The sequence below is a fragment of the Notamacropus eugenii genome, chromosome 1, assembly GCF_028372415.1.
Source record: "Notamacropus eugenii isolate mMacEug1 chromosome 1, mMacEug1.pri_v2, whole genome shotgun sequence".
NCBI lineage: Eukaryota > Metazoa > Chordata > Mammalia > Diprotodontia > Macropodidae > Notamacropus > Notamacropus eugenii.
Window position 1 is genome coordinate 669,171,679 of NC_092872.1, and position 17,794 is coordinate 669,189,472.

A 17,794-nucleotide genomic window follows, 5' to 3' on the forward strand; every position below is an offset into this window, starting at 1 on the left:
AACAAAGTGGATGAATACAAAATACAAGTTGCCCAGGTTAACAAAAGATAAAAAAGAATAATTTAGTAGCCTAATCTTAATACACACACACACATATATACATATATGCATGGGTACATATACATATATACATACACATGCATACACACACATATATGCATATATATACATATATGTATATATAAATATGTATTGAACAAGCCATCAATCATCTGCTGAAGGAAAAATCCCCAGGGTCAACTTTATAAAAAATTAACTTCAATAATACATAAACTATTTGAAAAAACAAGAGAGAAAGAAGGATGTTGTTGATACCAAAACCAGGGAAAGTGAAAACAGAGAAAGAAAATTAAATATCAGTTTCCCCAATGAAAATTGATGTACAATTTTTAAATAAAATACTAATGAGGAGATTATAGTACTATATCACAAGGATCATACACTGTGACCAGGTGGGATTTATACCAAGAATGCAGGGCTTATTCAATATTAAGAAAACTAATTGACCATATTGAATAAAAAACTGACAGAAATGATGTGATTATTTCATTAGTTGCAAAAAAAAGCCCTTTCAACAAGACACAGTGCCCAATATTATTTAAAAAAAAAAACAGTAGAGAACATAGATATAAATGGAGCTTTTCTTAAAATGATAAGTAGTATCTACCCAAAACCTTCAGTAAACCTTATCTATAATGAGGATAAGCTAGAACACTTTTGAACTCTGAGGTATGTCCTCCCACCTATCAGACTGACTAACATGACAGATAAAGAAGGCGACAAATGTTGATAGGTGTACGGAAACACTGGGAAACAAATATGTTGCTGATGAAGTTGTGAATTGCTTCAACCACTCTGGAGAACAATTTCACATTGCGCACAACCACTTCTAGGTCTGTATACCAAAGAAGACAAAGAAAAGGGGAGAGGAGCAGCTCTTTTTAGCTCTTTATTAGAGTTTTTTTTTTCTTTTTTTTGGTCACAAAGAATTGGAAATGAAAGGGCTACTTGTCAACTGGTGAATGGCTGAAGTTGTTGCATATGATGTGATAGAATAGTATTGTGTTGTAAGAAATGAAAAGTTAGATAGTTTCAGAAAAACCAGGGAAGACTCACATGAACTTAGGTAAAATGAAGTGAGCACAACCAGGGAAACATTGCATATACTAACAGAACTATTATAAGGATTATTTAACTGTGAAAGACAACATTTCTAATTGAAATAATGATTAAAAACAAAGGAGCCATGATGAAAAATACTATCTATTTCCACAGAACTGACTGATAAACTTTGAATTTAGACTGAAGCATCCTTTTTTAAATTTTATTTTTCTTGTTTTATTTTTTATCAGAGGTTTTTTTTTTTGCAATATGACTAAGATTGAAATATGTTTTGCATGACTTCACATTTATAACAAAAATAAAATTATTTGCCTTCTCGATAAAGGTGTTGCAACAGGAGGGAAGGTAAGAATTTGAAACATGAAATAAAAAAAGACAAACTTTTTATTGAATTGGGATATATTTAATGAAATAAATAGAACTAGAAAATTTATCATATATAAAGCTCTATATTAAAACAATTATTATTACTTACCTTACTAGAGTATAAAATGCTTCTAGACAAGAATCATGACTGATATGTCTTCTATGTCCTCTTATAGAATCACAAACCTAGATTTGCAAGGAACTTCAACAGACATTTAGCTCAACAAGTTCCTTTGTACAAATGATGAATCAGAAGCACAGAGATTCTTAGTTATTTGCTTGAAATAATATCATGTTAGAAGCTGAATTTGAGTGTAGTTCCTCTTGAACCATTTATTTTTCCACTATATCGTATTGCCTCCTTTGTTACCCAGTTCAAGACTAAATAAATATATACTTGGTGCTCAATATATAAACACTTGTTGATTGCTTGGCCATAAAGTTTCTGGACATTTTTAGACAGGTTGAAGTGACTGGGTAGAGGGGACTTTTCTGGAGCCTGGTCTTTCTATAGGAGAGAATTCTGAATTTGCCTGCCAGTATTACATGTTATCTAGGCCAGTGAGTTCATTTGCAGATATAAGTATTTTAAAATGACTTTTATTAGATTTTTCCCTCAAACTTTTATTCAATTATTTTGGATGCTTTCTAATTTTGTAACCATTAAATATATCACAAATCCCATTTTCTATATATTTTACTTCAAAGTCCATATTTCTGTAGAAATTAGGATGTTGGTTTTTTTACATCCTGGAGACAACTTCAGATAAATGGGAGAGCTATAGAAAGAATATTTTTCTTTACCCAATGTGCAAAAGCAATTTCTAAGAACTTGTATTTATTTTCTTTTTGTGGAAAATTGAAAGAAGTATTTTCATTAAGGTCACATTAGAAACAGTTCCAAGTGAGTGCAATAAAGATCCTCCCCAGTAGGTTGGAGTGGCTCCACATCAATCCCTTCACAAGGTGACCTGCTCAGAAGCTTCAGCACAAACACCTTGGTCCTTTATACCTCCCTGAAGAGCAAAGGAGAACAAATTAAAGATGGAAAGATACTGTAGAGACCCATTTTCTAAAGGATGAAACAACTCAGGATAGAGAACTAGAAAGAAATTATCATTAGTATCTCAAAAGTTTGTCTCAGTAGAGATTTTAAGCTAGAGTCAAAGCTGATGCCAACATAATTGGGTTCAGAATGGTCATGGATTTGGTGCAGGGAGAGGCAGTGAATTAATTCAGTCAGCAAAACAGATTCTAGAGAATGATTAGGGAAAGAATGGATTGTTCATGTGTTTGATTAGATAGTAATTATATTTGGAGTTAATGTGAGATATCACTATACAGACAGAACTGAAAGGAAAGATGATGACAACTTACTAGGTTGACAAACCAGTGAGCAGAAAGAGATTTGTGTTTGTTTTTATCACAGTATAAAATAAACTCTCTATCGGTCAACACATATTTCTTGCCAGAATGATGGGACTGAAAAATCAAAGGATCTGGCCTTTTGAAAAAGTAAGTGTTGCTGAGAAATAAAAATGGAATCTGAGGTTTTTGTTTCACCTTATTAAGAAGATAGCATAATGAATTATCTGCAGGCATGCACATAGGAAACCAAGTATCCTCCCTTTACAAAGGCAACAACTTACAAAATTAGGATAAACAAAGAGATGAACATAACTACAGGAAAATGACCCTATTCTAATTAAGTGGTTGTTTTGTTTTGTTTCCCAATACACAATTTTATTTCTTCACTTAGTTACATAGATATTTTGATGGATTTATGATTTCAACATTTATGAAATCTCTTCAGCAATGCAGATTGCACATCCTCCATGATCATTCATTCTCTGTGACTTTTGTCCATATCAACTTTTAGACACCTTCCATAGAGATATCACATAAAGTGATCAGTTTCCTTCTCCTTCTCTTGATATTTATTAAGACCTCTTCAGCATATGAGTTGTCCATCAGTTATTCTTTACTCTATGACTGGCTAGTTCACATCCTCCATCTCATTCACTGCCCCAGTTATGTATCTCTCTGATAATACCAGATCAGACCCAAAATAAAATGAACTGAGTAGTCTTGGTTACTGGAAGAGCTTGAAAACTTTCCCCTCTCATCCAGTCAAGAAGGAAAGGTGGATGAAGGATTGAGCAAGAAAAGAGATTCCTGTGAGTCAGGGATTCTTCACAAAGGCAGTTTTGTGTTTCTGGAGTCTCTACTAGGTCAGTTCTAATGTCTTTAATGTGGTTGAGCAGATGCACTGGGTAAAGCTTTGTGAGGGTGGGAGAGGAGAAATAAGTTGGACCTGCTTAGCCTGTGTCATATTTGAGCAGTTAAATTGGAAAGTGAAAATACATTTGCTACATACTGTCTCTCACTAAAATAATAAAGACAAAGCACCTACCAATTCTCTGAGTTCTCACTGCCTTAGATGCATCCTGTCACACTGTTACTTTATGTGCCCAGCGTCTTCCTGCTCTCTTTTCCATCTTATCTCAAAACTTCTTAGGAAAGTATTTGAAATCAATGACCTTCATCTCAATGTGAACTTAATTCATCGTGTAACCTTCCCAGAGACTTTTCTATTTTAGGTCTTAGCTCTACACAGAATATTGCAAGAATAAAAGGCATCATTAAACAAGTATACAGGTAGTTATTTTAGCATGTGGAGGTACATTCCCTATGCCTTTGAAGTCATTCTTTACATGAAGCTGTGAATTCTACTTATTTGGTTGATTATATGTATGTCATAAGAGTGTTAAAATGCAAAAAAAATTCAAAGTCCTCAAGGAAGATGACTTTTACTATAGCACCCATCTATACCTCTTAACCCTGAATCTTTTATTTCAAACACACTTATCTCCATGGTTTAAAGCTACTGAAGGCATTCAAGTCATTTCTTATTGTTCTGGTCTTAAATCTCAAAAGGCTTCAAGCTGGCTTTTGTACAATCCACTCTCAGAGATGTGTTTGTAATAATAGGGACAGTAAGCATCTATATGGTACTTTTATATTCATCTCACTTAATATCAATGATGTGAAGCACAAATTAGAATTCTTACTTTACAGACAAGGAATATGAGCTCTAGAAAATACAAAGAACTTAAAGCTAGTCAACGTCTGAGACCAATATTTACCTCAACTTACATGGAGGTTTGGAGTTTGTGTGTTGTCTTAACACACTAGGAGGCGAAACTGGTAAAACCCAAGAGTACTCTTTTCTGCAGGAAGAGAAGTATGATATAGTTGTTTGAAATGATGTCAAATGAGAAAGTGGAAGTGTGCATTAGAAGAAATGTAAGAATGGATAATTATTCCTGCAACATAACATAAGGAGGATAGAACTTGCAATGTGAAAATACAGTTTCCAATGGGCACTTGAGACTACATAAAGCGACTTCTTTTCACAAATGTGCCTCTCTGTCATTGTACTCAACAACCTGGGACCTTTGGCTCTTGACTGGGATGAGTCTTGAAAAATTAGACCAAAATGGCTTTTTAATTCCCAGATCAGGAATCAAATACTGGCAATGTAGAGAAAACACACAATAGGGATTAAGCACCCAATACGATTACAGTTAACTATTGAAAAGAGAACATTTTAAAACTATGCTTTGAAATCCGGTTTCCTTTTATGCTTATCAAAGACTTTAGGTGGGAGCAAAAGGCAAAGATTTTATTGAGGTGAAATGCAATTCTTCCCATACATCGTTTAAGCTGATGCCCTCCCAAGATGCCCCTTTCCATTATGCTTTTAAAAGAATCTGAAGGAACATGAATTGTGTTACTGCTTGGCAGTCCTTAATTCCTCCTCAAATTTTTGCCTTGCTCTCCACAAGAGTTTTGTTTAATAGTAGCAAATATTCCTATAATAGAAAATGTTGCTGCCCTGAAGATGCCATGTTCTAAATAAGAGGTGCCAGTCACTAAACCAACAACATTCCCAAGTGCAATCTGAACCAGATTTTATTTATTTTATTAACTATTTCCCAATTGCTTTTCTTATCTGGACAGATAAGTGATGTGGTGGATATATTGAAGGACATCAAGTCAGAAAGACTCATCATCCTGAGTTGTGATCTGATCTCAGACATTTGCTTGCTGGGTGACCCTGGGAATGTCATTTAACTTGTTTGCCTAAGTTTCCTCATGTGTAATAATGATCTGGAGAAGGAAATGACAAACTACTCCAGTAGTTTTGCCAGGAAAACTTTCATGACTGAAATGACTGAACAACAACTAGAAAATGGCATCTCCAGGGCAGATTTTAATACATGGTGATCTAAGTCAATATAGGGCCCATAGGAATCCTTATCTATAGCTGAATTTGACAACATTGTTCCAGACTATGACTTAATTCCAATTCTCTAAGCCTACATCTAGGGAAAAGATCTCTATAAACTGATATTTCAGTGAAAAGCCAGCTTTGGGGATTGAATTGCTACACTGTGGCCTTATCAATATAATTAGTATGAAGCATAGAAATGTGGTATATGTGAATGGGGGAGGTGCCAATCTATTTGTTATTATTATTTTAAGGGGTGCGGAAGGTTGATAGCCCCCAAAGTGTCTTCCTTACTCATAACATTGGTGCCTGGAAATACTCTGTGTTTTGTGCTTTATCCCTTTAACTCATGACTGATTCCTATTCATATTGACACCTTAGAAAATAGGCATTTTTTTTTTACTAGTTTGAACAAACTGCATCAATTTTATGGTGCCTTTGTGAAACAGTGAATATGAAGAATGCAGAAAATCATAGGGAGACGTAAAAGTGATGCAAAATGAGGTATATAAAATATGTACAATGGCTGCAACGATGGAAATAGAAAAAAAAACAGCAACAGAAATGAAACTCAACAGAGCAGAATCCTGTGACCCAACTTGACCTTGAAAAGGAGGAAATGGGATCATCTTCCCCTTAATGTAGACATGGAGGCTATGGGTATAGAAAATTATAAGTTGGTTTCAGATGATGTATTACTTGTTTTGGTAAACAGCTAGTCTGTGTGTTTGTTGTTGTTTTACAATTTACTAAACACATGCCCATCATATAGGATTTCATTTGACCATGACAGCTTGTTGAGGGAGGTTGACAACTACCATCCTCATTTGACAAATGAAATCACAATTGAGGTTTATAAGGTCCCAAACTACATAGTATTCTGACTCCTAATCCAATGTTCTTTTTACTAAACTGATGTTGTGAGGTCTTTCCACTGGGCTCTTGGTAGAAAGGATTCCTGGATCAAAACGGGGTGGGATAGGGCCAGTGATCTCTAAGTTTCTCTCAAATTCCAAAATATTATATTTCTATGTTAAATCAAAGATTATGTGGCTCAGTGGAAGACATCTTTGCCTGTTAGCTTAGATAATTAAATTATTTTCTAATTCTGTGATTACTCCTCATTTTTTGTATAATGTTCAAATATCTTAACTTGTTAAATGTGTAGCAGTGTGTGACAGTATCAAACTTTCCCTGTAGGCTGACTGAAAACTATAACATTTAGAGCTAGAAAGGATTTTGAGTTCTTTTAGTCAAAATTCTCATTGTATAGTGAGGAAGCTGATGACCAGGGAGATTCAGTGACTTTGTAAAAGTCATGCAGGTAGTAGGTAGACGAATTGGGATATGACTTCTCATTTCCAACTCAAATTCCACTACAAAACTGCAACAATCTAAGCTAAGAAGTATTATAAAGTGGAAAAACTTTTGGACTTGTAGCCAAGAAGAACTTCATTCAAATCCTGTTCCTAATACTTAGCATCAAACTTTGGGCAAATTATTTAACCCCTTAGTTATTCCATCTATATAATATAACTCTGTAGTTATTTTATAACTATATAATAATAACTATTCTATCTGCTGCCAAGGATTATGGTAAGGTCTTGAGTAATTAATGCATATAAAATACTGCTCAAATATTAAAGGACTATATAAACAGCAGTTATTAATATTAGAAAATGTTTTGGAAATGTAAATGAAAAACATCTCTAATGGTAACATAAATGGGGAGCTCTTTCCCATTAATTAATATAGACCTATGTCACCTGCCTGGGTCATATGGAAGGTTGAGTTACATGAAGCCTGTGATGGGAGGAGGCTTTTTGAATGGATGGAATAGGAAAAGGCAGAGCTAGAGCACAGCTGAGAGATTGGTGAGAGAGTAGTCAGAGCTAGGAAGGATGCAGGCAAGCAGGCAACTCACTAGGATGAGAGTCAGTCATTCTGAGATTGTTTGTGATTTTGTTTAAGGGAGCCTGCTTGTTATTTGTTTAATGAAGCTGGTTTATGGGAAGTCTAGCAGGGGAAGGCTTGGAAATGATGGTGTTCTCTGAATTGTTATTGTGCATAGAATATGATGGATTTGGCTTTCTGGTGTCTGAATAAATGTTTTGGTTCTGTTTTCCATGTGGATAGTCTGTTGTATTTCACAATTCAGAACTGCATAGGGATATTCATGACCACCATAGGTGCTATGAATATCTCATTGGCTCCACAACATCTCAGTGCTGTATAACAAGAAAAAAAAAAGATATTAAGACCAACAATAACGCAAAAAAGCACAGAATTGGGAATAGATAAAGATGACAAATATCATGCACTTCCAGTTATTAGAAAATGGTGCTTTCTTGTAGGTGAAAGCTGCACCTCAATGTGTTAAACTTACTTCCTGTTTGTTGGGAGGGGTTAAGGAAGATGGACTGACCACCTTGCTGCCCTAAGGTGAACTCTGTGCAGGAGTAACTACTGTAGTTAGCAGTGAACTTTTGGGGAAATGACAAAAGTCTGGCCTAAAGAAAAAGTCATTATGCACTCTCCAATCTTATAGGTTGTGTAGCTAAAACTAGAGACCCAAAATAATCATGCAATTTAGACACAGAAGAGGATTTATTTCCTTGTACTTGGATAGGGGAGATTTTTTCCCTTTGTCTCTCTATTCTGCCCTTCCCAATCTCAGAAAAGAGTTTCTTTCAATTGAACCAGGGATGACTTCATTTTGAGCTTTATATCTTTTAAAATTGCTGACATATTTTTCTTAGCTATAGAATTCATAAAGGTTTTTCATGTTCCTCTGCATTTATCTTTTTCTCTACATTCCTTCCCCCTTCCTTTCTCTCCATTTAAATATTAGTCTTTGGGGGATGGAGGGAACAAAACAAAACATGAAAATAAACACAGCATTATCCAAAGACTAATAAACAAAATAACTATAAAATAATAGAAAAAAACCCTACCATTGTCAGTGAATAAAAATATATATTGTGACTTGATAACACCCAAATTACCATAGAAAATGGGCTCATTTAAATATTACAACAAAGATATGCTGTCTGGGAGCTAAAAATGTCCTGGAGGCTTCTGGGGCTCCATTTGGTTCTCACAGTGTTGGACATGTTACTTTCTCTGTGAAATACGCTAAAACTGAATAGGAATGAATCCCATTAGTATTTAAATAAAACTATTAATTTTTGTTGTTATTTATTGGCCAATTATACTAGAAATTACAGTGTTTAGCTGAGGACAATCAGCTCCCCAAGAGCTATAATTTTGCCTGCAGTGGGTAGGAGACAGATACAATCAACGCGCACAGCAGCACTCAGGATTAGCATTTCCCCCCTGCCATCCAGGAGGCTAAATATATCTCATTGTGTAAATAAGGAACCAGAAAGTACAAACCTACAAATTTTATAATTGAGTCTTGGTGACTGAGACCAATGTTGGATACTTGCTTCTTCTTATTTCTTCCCCTTTGCTCTTTGGTCATGTATTATATACTCTAGCTTTGAGTTTCCAAGATCTGGGTGGGACTACATTATGTGACCATTTCTTTGTTTTACAAAACATTTGTCTGCATTTATTACGTGCTCAGAGAGACAAAACAGTATGAGACATCTACCTATTTCAGAGGGGAATTTGTTTATATGGTTCACTCAGGTTAGGACATTGCTTTTGATCTGGAAGACAGGCTGCAGACAAGACAAATATGGTGCTATGACCAGAGATTCAGAAGAGGAAGAAAAACATAGCCAGCATTTACACCCAGACTTTAAGGCTTGCAAAGTGACTTGCAAAGTTGATCTCATGTTATTCTCACAAGTACTATGTGGGATAAATGCTATTGTTATCTGCAATTTACAGTTGAGAAAACAAGTTGGTAGAGGTTAACTTATTTGCCCAGAATCATGAGTCTAGTAAATGTTCGAGGCAAGCTCTAAACTCAAGTCTTCTGGACTCCAAATTTAGCATTCTACCATGAGTGTTGCTTAGTTGCCTAAAGATGAAAACAGCACAGGAATGATGGTTGTTGTTGATGATTGTGCTTTATTTTGAAGAGGACCAATGACATCACAGGGTCATGCCTTTTCCATGAATTAGCCTTAAGTGAGGCAGAATTGGACAGAATCTTTAGCCTTGCTCTCCTTTCCAAAGTCACCAAAATCCAGCAGCAAGACAAAAGCCAAGAAGATAGGTGATGGCCCAAGATGCAAAGGATAGCCTTTACATCTTCAATAATTGGTTAAGTTCTAAGTACTTCACAGATCCTTCTTCAGTCACTTTCATTGACATTTTAAGAAATTGTTCTCATCAAATCATTTCACCAGAGGAAGTCTTCACATGCTTGGGGTGGACATTTCCCTAACACTTGGATGAATTTGACATCTCTCATTTACTCTCAACCTAGTTTAGTCAATCTGATGATAGAATAATGAATGGTTCTGAGAAGGTAGAAAAGAAGCATTTAGGGCTCAGTTTCTTCATCTGTGGGTCAAAGGTTGGAGTAGATCAGGGGTAGGGAACTTGTAGCCTTAAGGCCCCACCCCTGGACTAAATGATCTCTTAAGATCCATGATAACTTTAAACATAAAATGCTATAAGAAGAGCCCTAGATTTGGAATCTGAGGTCCTAGGTTCAAAATCTCTTTTTCTTACTTACTACCTTTGTGACCTAGGGCAAGGCACTGAAATCAAAAGGCTGACTTTTCTATAATTGTTTACAATTTACAAAGCAACAGCCTGGTCAGTGATGTCTTACAAGTATTATCTCCCTTTGATAGGTGAAGAAACTAAGATTCATAAAGTTGAAGCCACATAAAGCTTAAGTATCCAATTTGGAATCTGAACTTACTTCTTCTAGCTACACATCCACTATATTATACCTTTTCTGTGGACTCTCAAATCCTCATCTGCGAAATGAAGGCTATGAGTTAAAGATAAAAAGAGTTGGTAAAGTGCTAAATTTCAGTTACTTGGAAAATCCAGTAAATTTGTTGAAGGTGTTAAAAGTAGTTAATAATGTGAGAAATGAAAATAAAAACAGTTTGAAGTTCTATAATCATTAGACTGGCAATGGTGACAAAAAATGGAAAAGGAAAATTGTTGGAGGAATTATGAGAAGGTAGGTACATAAAAGGGCTGTGTGGAGATGTGAATTGGTCTGACCACTGTAGAAAACAATTTGGAACTATACCGCTAAAGTTCCTAATCATGGATACCAGAAACATTACTATTAGGTAGATACCCAGAAAGATGAAAATGAGAGAGAAAAGGATTGATATGTAAAAATTTATGTATGTATATATACATGTATATATTTATGTACATATATACATATATATATGAAAATGGATGCTTATGAATTGGGGCTAACTGAATAATATTATTTATATGAATGTATATAGGTATATTATTGTGCCATGGGTCATGATAAAAGTGAATTATTTTTATAAAGATAACCTATGGAAGTTGATGAAGTCCCAAGAGAAAATGGAGAAGGAAGGGTATACCCACACATAGTGATTCTGATGTGAATGGTAAATTTGCAACAATAACAACAAAAAGACCTGAAAGTAGCTGTCAGACAGAAGGAGAACCATGGAAGTTTTGCCATGAAACACAGGGAATAGATAATAATACAGAAGAAGGGAATGGACAATAGCCATACATTGCCAAGTGTCAAGATGGAAAAGGGTTGAGAAAAGGCTGCTATGTCTAGCAATAAAGAAATACTTGGTCTTGGAGAGATCTGTTTCAGTCAAGTAGTGGGAATGGAAATCTGTTTGAAAGGAGCTGAGAAGTGAACATTAAATGAAATCAATGATAATGAATATGGATTGCTTCCCCTCCACCTCCCAGGAAAGGTGATGAAAATATAGAATTATAGCTTTAGTGTATAGTAGAATCAATTGAAGGTATATTTTTAAACAACGGATGGAACGTTGTCACATTTTCAGAAAGCAGAGGAGAAATCTGTGATAAAGAGGGACTGGAACATAGAACAGCAGAATGAATGCTCAAAAAGGCATACTTAAGGAGATGGCAAAAGATAGGATCAATGTCAAACATCTGAAGGATTGACTTTGGTAAGGAGAAGTCCACCTCCATATTTCATGCATCTGCTAAGAAGCAAATAGAGTAGAAACGGCTTAATGCCCATATCTTTTTCCTTCGTCTTTCCCCATGTTTCCACATTGATGTTCAGTAGTTGGGGATGGGGAGCAAATTTGCCAATGGCAAAGCTGAGATGTCTGACATAGCTTGAAGTCATCTCAATTCATTTATTTGCTTTTCCTTTGTAAAATGTTTAAAAATTATTTTATTGTGGATTTTTGTTGTTTTTCGGTCATGACCAACTCTTTATGAACCCATTTGGTATTTTCTTGGTAAAAATATTGGAATGATTTACCATTTCCTTTTCCAGCTCATTTCACAAATGAGGAAACTGAGGCAAACAGTGTTAAGTGACATTTTCTGGGTCACATAGCAAATAAGTATCTGTGACCAGATTTGAACTCAGGATGAGTCTTCCTGACTTCAGGCCACTGAAGCCATCTTGGTGCCTTATCGTGAATTACACAGTGATTAAAGAACACCAAGTTCTTCAAACCTAAAGAAAAACAAATGAGGACCACAAAGAGAGCTGTGACCTTGTGTCATGCATGATGATTTTTAAATGCATTCATATGTGAGTTTTTTAAATTAAACACATAGTAACAAATTACCCTATGTTTTACCCATCCTAAGTCTCTGCAGTTTCCTCTCTGAAATTTTGAAATGCTTTATTGACCTCCTTAGGTTTTCTCCAGGCTGCATTCTCAACTCTAGACACTTCCTTTAGAAAGTCACAGAAGTATCTTCACCTTGTAAATACACTCTATACTTGAACTTCTCATTTTGGAAGTACCCTACACACATGTAACCTATGATTGGCTGGTTCCTTTTGAATGTCCATTTTAGAAGACTACCAGAACAGCCATAATTTTTTCTCTTTTCCTCTTCTGGCTATACTCCTGATTCTCCAGATCTTCCCTATAATGCCCCTACTTGGGGATCTTCATCTCTCACTCTTTCCGATATTCATCTTTTTTGTGGTTAGTCTTTTTTTAAATACAATTTTACCATAGTCATGTTGACTAGAAGAATTAAAATGAATGGGAGAAACCATAAGACAGAACAAAACAAAACATAACACAAAAGAAAATGGTCTGCTTCATTCTGTGATCCAATTTCACAATTCTTTCTCTGGATATGGAAAGAATTTTGCTTCAAAAATCCACTGGGAACTTTTTAGGTCCTTGTATTGCTATGAAGGACTAAGTCCACCAGAAAAATTCCTGGCACATTGTGGTTGTTGCTGTGAACAAAGTTCTCCTAGTTCTGCTCCTTCCACTCAGTATCAGTTCATGTAAGTTTTTCCAGGCCTCTCTGAAGTCTTCCTGTTCATCACTTCTTGTAGCACAATACTATTCCATTACATTCACATACCACAACTTGTTCAGTCATTCCCCAATTGATGGACATCCCTTTGATTTTCAGTTTTTGACCAACACAAAGGGAGCTGCTATAAATATTTTTCTACATGTAGGACCCTTTCAATTTTTATGATCTCTTGGGGATAGAGTACTAGAAGCGATATTACTGGGTCAAAAAGTGTGCACATCTCTGTAGCCTTTTGGGCAGAGTTAGAATTGCTCTCCAGAATGGTTGAATCAGCTCACAGATCCACAAACAATGAATTAGTGTTTCAATTCTCCCACATCTTCTCCAACATTTGTCATCTTTCTGTTTTGTCATATTAGCCAATATGAAAGGTATAATATAATACCTCAGAGTGGTTTTGATTTGCATCTCTCTAATCAATAGTGATTTAGAGCATTTTTTCATATGTCTATAGATAGCTTTGATTTCTTCCTCTGAAAACTGCTTCTTCATATCCTTTGACCATTTATCAGTTGGGGAATGACTTGTATTCTTGTACATTTGACTCAGTTCTCTATGTATTTTAGAAATGAGGCCTTTATCACAGACTCCAGTTGTAAAAATTCTTTCCCAGTTCTCTGCTTCCCTCCTACTCATGCTTTCACTTAGTTTATTTGTGCAACAACTTTGCAATTTAATGTAATCAAAATTATCCATTTTGCATTTCATAATGTTTTCTATCTCTTCTTTAGTCAAAAATTTCTCCATTCTCAGTAAATCTGACAAATACACTATTCTTTGCTCCACTAATATTTTTATAGTATCGGTCTTTATACTTAGATCATATACCCATTTGGACTTTATTCTTGTGTACAGTGTCAGGCATTGGATTACCCACTAGCAACTAACGTTTTCCCACTTACTTAGATCTGACTTTATTTGTGTGAAAAGTATTTTGTAATTGAGTTCATGTAGTCTCTGGGATTGTTTTGTTAGGTAGATTCCCAGATATTTTATAGTGTCTGTCTTAGCTTTAAATGGCATTTCTCTTCCTATCTCTTGCTATTGGGCTTTGTTAGTAACATGTAGAAATGCAGATGATTTATGTGGATTTATTTTATAACCTGTAACTTTGCCAAAGTTATTTATTATTTGAAGTGGTTTTGGACTTGATTTTCTGAGATTCTCTAAGTATATCATCATATCATCTGCAAAGAGAGATAACTTAGTTTCCTCTTTACCTATACTAATTACTTCAATTTCTTTTTCTTCTCTTATTGCTGCAGCTAACATTTCTAGTACCATATTGAACAACAATGGTGATAATAATCATTTTATTGGAAATGCATCTAGTTTATCCCCATTGCATATAGTGCTTTCTGAAGGTTTTAGGTAGAGACTGGTCATTATTTTATGGAAAGTTCCATTTATTCCTTTGCTCTCCAGTGTTTTCGGTAGGAATGGGTGTTGTATTTTATAAAAAGCTTTTTCTGCATCTATTGAGATAATCATGTGGTTTCTGTTAGTTTTGTTGTTGATATGATCAATAATGCTAATAGTTTTCCTAATATTGAAACAGCCCTCCACATCTGGTATAAATCCTACCTCATCATAATGTATTATTCTGGTGATAAGTTATTGTAGTCTTTTTGCTAATAACTTAGTTAAAATTTTTGCATCTACATTCATTAGGGAAATTGGTCCATAATTTCCTGTTTCTGTTTTAGCTCTTCCTGGCTTAGGTATGAGAAGTATAATTTAATCATTAAAAGAATTTGGTAGAACTCCTTCTTCCCCAGTTTCCCCAAATAGTCTATATAGTCTTGGAATTAACTGTTCTTTAAATGTTTGATAGAATAAACTTGTAAATCCATCTGACCCTGGAGATTTTTTTCCTGGAGAATTCATTGATGGGTTCTTTAATTTCTCTTTCTGAGAGGGGGTTATTTAAGTAATCAACTTCTGTTAATCTCAGCAATTCATATTTTTTTAAAATAATCATTCATCTCATTTAGATTGTCAAATTTATGGGCATACAGTTGGGCAAAGTAATTTCTAATTATTGTTTTAATTTCATCTTCATTGGAAGTTAGTTTACTCTTTAATATTTGAGAATGATAATTTGGTTTTCTTCTTTTTTTAAATCAAATTGACCAAAGGTTTATCAATTTTATTGTTTTTTTCATAAAACCAACTCTTAGTTTTATTTATTAGTTCAGTAGTTTTCTTAATTTCAATTTTATTTATCTCCCCTTTGGTTTTCAATATTTGTAATTTCGTATTTACCTGAGGATTTTCATTTTATTTCTTTTCTAGCTTTTTCAGCTGCATGCCCAATTCATTGATCTTGTCTTTCTCTATTTTATTCATGTAGGCATTCAACGATATAAACCTTCCACTAAGAACTGCTTTTGCAGTATTCCAAAAGATTTGGTAGGTTGTCTCATTATTGTCTTTCTCTTAAATGAATCTGTGGCTTGTTTCTATGACTTGTGGTTTAACCCACTCATTTTTTAGGATTAGATTATTTAGTTTCCAATTAATTTTTGGTCTATCATTCCATGGTTTTTAATTACATATAATTTTTATTGTATTATAATCTGAGAAGGATGCATTCACTATCTCTTCTTTTCTCCACTGGATTGTGAGGTTTTTATGGCCTAGTACGTACTCAATTTTTGTATATGTGACATTTACCCCTCAGAAAAAAGGTATGTTCCTTTTTATTCTCATTCAATTTTCTCCAGAGATCTATCATATCTACCTTATCTCGAGTTTTATTCACCTCCTTAACTTCTTTCATGTTTATTTTGAGGTTAGATTTATCAAGTTCAGAGAAAGGGAGGTTGAGGTTCCCCTCTAGTACAGTTTTGCTGTCTATTTTTTCCTGTAACTCCCTTAACTTCTCCTCTAAGAATTTGGATGCTATACCACTTGGAGCATATTTGATTAGTAATGATATTGCTTCATTGTCTATGGTGCCTTTAGAAGGATATAGTTTCCTTCCTTACCTCTTTTGATTAGATCTATTTCTGCTATTGCTTTATCTGAGATTAGGATTGCTATTCCTGCTTTTTTTACATCAGATGCTGCAACCTTTACCCTGTGTTTCTGCCCCCATTTCAAATATGTTTCTTGTTAAAAAAAAATATATTGTTGGATTATCATTTTTAATTCTTTCTGCTATCAGTCTCAGCTTTAAGGGAGAGTTCATCCCATTCACATTTACACTTATGATTACTCTCTACATCTTTCCTTCCATCTTTTTTACATCCATTTGTGCTTTTAGTTGTCCTTCTCACTTCCCCTCCACAATAGAGTTTTAATTTTTGGCCACCACCTCCCTCAGTCTTCCCTTTCTTATTCCAGCCCCTCTCCCTTTCACTCCCCTTTACCCTAACTACTTCTTACCTCCCTTTTAACCTGCTCTCCCTTTTCTTTTCCCCTTCCCCTCCTATTGCGTATATAGTTAGATTTCTATACTTAACTGAGTTTGTTGTTGCCTCCTGGAATCCAATCAGATAAGAGTACATCTCAAACAATGCTCATTTCCCTCCCCTCTTTCCCTCTACTGTAATATATCTTTGTGGCTTTTCCTGTGATGCAATTTACCATTTTTGACCTTCTCCTTTTTCACATCTCCGGCTACAATCCCTTTCACCCTTAAATCACATTTTTAGGATCACATCATTTACTTTATACCCACTCCCTCTATCTATGTATATCCCTTTTATATATCATGATAAATATACAATTCTCAAGATTAACAAGTATCGGTGTATATGGGGGGCGGAGACAAGATGGCGGAGTGAAAGCAACAACTCACCTAAGCTCCTGGACAAATTCCTCTGGATACCTCTGAAAGGAGAATCTGACCAAAATTTGGAGGTGTGGAATCCAGTGGGTGACAGACTTTGATAGATTCGGAGCCCGGGTTAGACTGGAAGGTCCACGGGAAGGATCTGCTCTGTGGGGGTGAGCCCCCAGCGCACAGCGCAGCGCGGTCAGCGCAGCAGGGTGGAAGGGACCTGAGAAGCCCGAGAGTGGCGGGCGAAACCAGCGGAGCAGGAGAAAAGCCAAACCGAGCTGGTGAGAGCCGCTGAGTGCCAGATATCAGCGCAGCAGCCCTTGAAACCTTCAGCCTGAAGACTAAACTTCGGTAAGTCACGTACTTGAACTTCCGGTAGCCAGGATGGCGGAGTGATCAGTAAATGCTCTCTCCTCCCCCCTGATGACCGTGAAAGAACCATAAAATATTTCCCCAGAAAAATCCTGGATCAGCGGGAACAGCAGAAGGGGGCAAATAGTCTCATAACACCAGAGGCTAGGAAAATAGCAAAGGGGGATTCTTCCTACTGTGGCGGAGGCAATCCGGAAGAACAGAGGACCCAGCACAGAGAAAATTTGCACTGAGACCCAGGCAAGCCTCAGCGCCCGGGAGACAAGCCCCAGGAGGGGTGGGAACACGCATTAGTATCTAGGCCTGCCTCAGCCCTCCAGGGGAAAAGGAAAGACAATAGGGAAGCTGGGATCACCATCCCCTGACCTTGCCTTTGCCTCAGGTCAGCTGAGGAGATCTCCTGTGACCAGACCACT

At 35.8% G+C, this 17,794-nt stretch overlaps 1 long non-coding RNA gene across 2 annotated transcripts in view; it reads left to right on the forward strand.

The window, feature by feature from the left end:
- Positions 1-16,090, forward strand: part of LOC140521096 (uncharacterized) — a 31,886-nt gene extending 15,796 nt beyond the window's left edge. The window contains exon 5 of one of the 2 annotated variants that reach the window (XR_011972792.1): positions 15,573-16,090. This is a non-coding gene — a long non-coding RNA (uncharacterized lncRNA). Of the gene's footprint in view, positions 1-11,733; positions 12,012-15,572 lie in introns of those variants that run through there. The other variant, XR_011972791.1, reaches the window with a different exon arrangement.
- The last annotated feature ends 1,704 nt before the right edge of the window (positions 16,091-17,794 follow it).